The sequence below is a fragment of the Cygnus olor genome, chromosome Z (genome assembly GCF_009769625.2).
Source record: "Cygnus olor isolate bCygOlo1 chromosome Z, bCygOlo1.pri.v2, whole genome shotgun sequence".
NCBI lineage: Eukaryota > Metazoa > Chordata > Aves > Anseriformes > Anatidae > Cygnus > Cygnus olor.
This window is the reverse complement of record NC_049198.1, coordinates 21,821,267-21,827,266: the sequence shown is the minus strand read 5'-3', so window position 1 is coordinate 21,827,266 and position 6,000 is coordinate 21,821,267.

Here is a 6,000-nt window from a genome sequence, read left to right as displayed (position 1 = left end):
GAAAAGACAGCAGATGTAGGTTTACCGTTCTTCCTTCAGGCTGGAGATTTGGGGGTCCATGTCTTATAACAGCTGTATATGTAACTGGCATATAAGAAATCTCTAGGAAACAAAGTAGTAAGACTAACTTTAAGGCTGAACTCATTTGCATGAGTTTGAAAGCAGAGATCTGGAAATGAAGAATAGTTCATCCTATGAAAACTTGAACCAGTCACTCCATATTCATAGTCTTTGTAATCTGGAAAGATGTTATCTGCTTTTCACTGTACAAGTCTGCAAATACTATTTCTTAGATTCTGACATAGTTTCAAGTAGTTAGAGACTGGTGTCTGGCTCACCTGTTGATATCTGAACTACTGCAGTGTTGAGTTCTCATTAAGCAAAAGATAAAATTATAGGAAATTATGAAGGTTGGGTTATTTATCAAATTTCTAGGTTATAATAAAAACCTGGGTTCTAAAGTTTTTATTATATATACAATAGTCACAACAGAATTGGATCAACATTTAAGTTCATTAAGTGATTTGTAGTTAATATAATTATTTTATTCTATTCTTTTATAATGCATATATCTATATTACTTTACTACAACATTTTTTTTTGAATTTGCCACAGGCTTTTGATGAAAACAGAGTTAAAAGAACATCAGAAACTGTGGTGCCTACTATAGAAGGAAGGATTTGTCATATTTCCCAGAAAATGAAGGAACACCTGTGACAACTCAGAATGGTGAGACAGGAGGCTTTGCATATGTTCCCTATGGCTCTCAGCAAGGACTGCAACCACTCTGATTCTGACTGAATATGATAAAAGAAACACTAGGGAAAATGGTCCCTCTTCAGATGAAAATGGTAGACCTGGCCACCCAGGATATGCAGGAGATCTTTAGAGTCCCTTCCAACCCAAACCATTCTATTTCTATGTTTCCAACATAAACAGCCTCAAGGCCAATATAGTACATAAAAATTGCATCTTCTATAAACTGGTAACGTCAAACACTGATTTCTTTATTTTTTTTTTAGCACAAATATGTTAGTGTTATTTTTTTTTTCCATTAAAGTTGAAAGGTTTTGTTGTTATAGACATTTATTTGAAATAAACCCTGAACATTTTTTTGCATTCACCAAATATCTGAAAAGAGAAATATATTTTCTTGTTTTTCAGAGATTTTTTTTTTTGAACTTGAGAAACAAATGTTCAGTTATTTAATAATTAACTATTGGTCATTTTATTAAACTACTTTTTTCATATTCCCACTGATTTATTATTATGGTAAACTTCAATTGATTTTGAAACCCACTACTTGAAAGTAGTAGCCTATAATAAATTTTTAAAATTTGTTTATGGTATTAAGTTAGAAATTTGTTCATCAATATAAAAATAAATGAGAAATCTGCTGGTTTCCAACATAAACATAGCTAATATAACTATAACAATGCTTATCTAGGTTATAGTAATGATTGCAGGAGGATGCTGAGACCACTGGCGTAAATCGACATAGGAATGGAAACCATTTCATCAAGTATTTTTCTTTGTGACTAATAATGTGAAAGAGAAGTATTTCCACAGTTTTAATCAGGTATTTACTCTGATATGTTAGGATTTTAGTATGATAAAATATCTATAGCCATACCTTCTCTCAATAAACCAGCATATACAAAAATACAATAATCTCATAAATATTAAATAATACTAAGAGTTCTTGGACAGTGGTTTTAGTTACATTTAACTCACAGAACATACTCAAAGTAGCCTCAAAAATCTCTTGCTGCCTTTCCAATACTGAAATGGGGTATTTTTCATAACTACAAACAACATTTGTTTTCTAGGAGCTGGATTCATGAAAGACCAGGATTAAGAGGGCTCAGGGTATTGCCATTCTCAGATCTTCAGGTTAGGTATTTGCCAAGGGTACTGAAATTCAAAGTAGGGCTGAGATTCCCTCTATCCAGAAGAGAGATTAGATCCAGAAGGATGTGATACACTACAGTCATACAGTCATACATACATAAGCTTAGTATTTGCCACTTTTCCCCTTCTTGCACATACTCCCAGCTAAAGCATGTATCTTAAACATTGGATTTCTGTGAAAGAGGAACATAGAAATTCCATCTACTGGACTTGATAATGTATTTAAATACAGATATTAATATCTTTCTTTCATTTGACAATAAAGTGTTGCTACAACCTCATGTGCCTCCATAATCACTTAGTGGTTAGGGCATTTGGTCTGGACAAGGGAAGCTTTGGTTCCAGAAGGATGTGTTTAAATCCTTTTCCTCGAAGTACTCTGGCCAATAAACTGTAGAAAAAAGAATACTGTGATCAGTGATAAGTACATATAGTAGATATTGCTGTTAGGGGAGTGCCAAGGACCTTGAGAGGATCAAAGTCTAATTCATTCTGCGTTACAGTTCCTTCTGGGGAATAAAGGAGGAATATTTGGAGCAGCCACCGAATTCACACTTTTTGTAGCAGTCACCTCAAGTCTGTTCTGGCAGTGCATGGTCAGTTTGCATGGTCATGTGACAATGCTCCCTGCCATCTGTGTGATTTCCTAATGCCAAGTGGTTCTGCATGGAGCCAGCTATGCTGGCTGTCATCCCTGTGAGGATTCCTGTGCTGAAAGGGGAGTGGAGCACAAGTATCAGGTGCAGTACGGCTGGTGCAATGGTAGAAAAAAAAGATTAGCAAGAGATAGGATTTGTCCATAGCAGCAGGTTAAATACAAGGGCTGTTGACAACTTTTATTACTGAATCAGGACTTAATCCTTTCATTTGGAAGATTTATTTTCTAGGACTTGACATTTTCTTACTCAGCTTCTTGATTTTAGGTGCACTCTGACTCCTGTTACCGTGCTTTATCTTTCATGAAGAAACACACAGGAATTGTTGTTGCATCTGAAGATTTAAAAAACAAAACAAAACAAAAGCAACAATTCCGTTCATTATGTTTGAAATAATGCTAGCCTGCTTTTGAAATCTACCCACTGCTAATCTCTAAAAAAGTGAGTCATTTCAATACATTTAAAACAATTTTTTGTATTCAATTCATATCTCAATTGCACTGTCTTTCTAAAATAATGCAGTGTTATGCTTATTATGTTTTTCAAAGAGACAGCTCAACAGTATTTACAAGCATTCTTTTGTACAAAAATAGAATTGTATGGCTGCTATGATCACATTGCTGATCACTGATGATAATGATAATGGAAAGGTTTCTTGACACTGGATTGCTTTGCTGTATTTTATAAAAAGCCTAGATGTGAAATGAACTAATCTTTCCAGTGAGTGAAAAAAATAATCAATCAAACAAAATGATAAATCACACTGTAATTTATATTTTGTTGCTCAGTGTAACATACTGTCTACTCCATTTGAAGGTTTAGACATTTTCTCCTCTTTCTACTGAGGGTACTTGGCTAAGCAATATGTGGAGGAATGCTGTTAGTGGAAATCTTCCAGAAATCTCCTCCTTACCATCATCAAAAAATCCTGAAAAACTTTTAATATTAGCAGGATATGCTACAACAGTTTTTTTTTTTTTTTTTAATCTATAAAAGAAGGTAGTTAATAACTGCATAACACGTGTAATTGGCTGTACTTTGACTTAAGTTATGATAATCATAACTAGTAACTGTTCCCCAAATATGTTAATTTGAATTTGATATCATCTTGTGCTTATAAAAGTGCATTTCAGTTAAGAAGCTCCAAGTGCTTTGCATGTTGAGCAATATTACTACTAAAATCCTCATAGAAAATTCTGAAGAACTTGTTTTTAGAGATTCAAAATAATGAGAACTCAGGCTGTAAATCACTCTAAAAATCAGGACATTGAAATAATAGGCATTGAATATCAGAATAATAGGTAAGGAAAGTGGAGGGTATAGCAAATTATGCTATTGTTACCATTATACTATATTTCTGTCTTAAACAGAATTAAGTAACTGTACCAGTACAGCTTTGTAATTTAATGGCATCATGATAGTTTTTGTAGTTCAGAATTTAGGTTATTTCTCAGGGGACAAACAGGTATGGGTCTGTGAGTATTAACTCCTAGGTGAGTATAATGCAGATTTATCAGACAATTTTTTTAGGTCATGCTATTGTTTTTAATGAAAAAATGAATTGTGTTCATGTGTAATATCTGTGCTCTTTAAGACATTACAAATAATTATTAACTTCTATGTTCATTTAACTCACAAGTCTTTAGAATAATAAAAAGTGGGGTACACTTCTTGAAGATGGAACCAGATAGGGCTGTAAATTGCCTGTAACATTAACTTCTTGCAAAAATTTTCTACTTATAAGATATAAAAGAAAATTAACATATTCTTCCTCCCCTGAAGTCTAATTCAAATTATTTTAGAACTAGTTTAACTTCTGACAGATGAAATGCATACATTAGCTAGCTAGAGCCATCTGCAAGGCAAACACTTTCTTACCTCATATGTTTCTAATTGGAATGTGTTGTCTTTCAGGCACCATCAGATGCCATACTATGACTGGTAATGTATTCTGGAATCATGTACATCCCAAAGGATTTATAATCACCAAGAATATAATCACCAAGGACAGGCTTTTGTGTGTTTATTATTTTCGCACTTGGATTGCAAGTCTAAACACTATTTCTTGAACAGCAACCTAATTATTCAAGGAGTTAGCATCCCCCAAACAGGGATTATTTTAGGCATACTAAGATTACACAGGATTCTTTAAAGTATTATTTTTCACTTATTCATTGAGCAGGATCATTAGGTAGATTTTTACGTCAATATCTAATATCCTTTACTTTATACTAATGTAGTGTGGCTACATGCAAATTTCCCTTCTGCTCAGTTTAAATTCCTTTCTCCATCTCAGAAACAGAGGAGTACATTTCACCATTAACATTTTAATATTCATTTTTTTATGACAGAGTAAAAAGAATTTTATATAATTAATTTTTAATACTTGTATCAATATCAAATGACTTACTATGATCTTTTTATTGATGGCATTTACTCTTTCTGCTTTATCATCTTGACTGAGGATAAAAGATTACATGTGCAATATATTTTAAGTAATTGCCTGATTATATTTTAATGCCTTACCAGAAATGTAGAAAAAATTAATCTGAAGAATACGTTTGATGGAAAATGAAATATGACTATTCTTAAGTTAAAATGGTATCTAGTAAAGAGTGAGAATATAATTACTTCAGTTTTCTCATCCTAAAACCAATCTGCAATCTTAAGCCATCACTAATACTGGGTAGCACTGAGTAGCAGCTATCACTGCTATACCAACTCCCATTGCACTGGGTAGCAGCTATCACTGCTATAGCAACTCCCATTGATTCTGTTGGAATCTATATCAATACTGAAGTTTATAATAAATAGGTGTATTTAAGGTTTATCAGGCTTACAAAGGTGATCTTTAGTTTTTCTGCTTCAGATATCTTTTAAAAGAAGGCCTTATGTTGAGAATGCCAAATTAAATCACCCAGAATTGGAAATTTGTATATAACATCTTTACCTGTAAAAAGTTAGATTTTAGACTTTAACAAATAATAACACAAAAGTCAGTTTAAATTATAAATTCTGAATATCTATTTCCGACAGTAAGATGAATTGTAGTGGAATAATATAACTTGATTTCTTTTGAGTCTTTCCTTATTACTCGTCTGAACTTTACTCTTAGAGAACTGCAGTAGCTACAGATTTCAGTAATTATGTGAAGAAAGATGATCCCTGAAAGTTTGAACTGGTACACAAACAGAGATTGATCATATTGACTCAAGATATGAGCGAGAGAAAAAAAAAAATACCATGAGTTATTACAGCCAGAGAATTAAGGGTACAGAAAACAACAGAAATGAACCTAAATGTGGGCCAAATTCTTCCAGCATTATATATTCTACCCAGAACTGTTTCATTGATCTGTCCATTTTTGAAGGACGTAGTACTGGTCCTCAACCTTATGTAATAACTTCACAGAATTATTCATGTGTGAGATTCT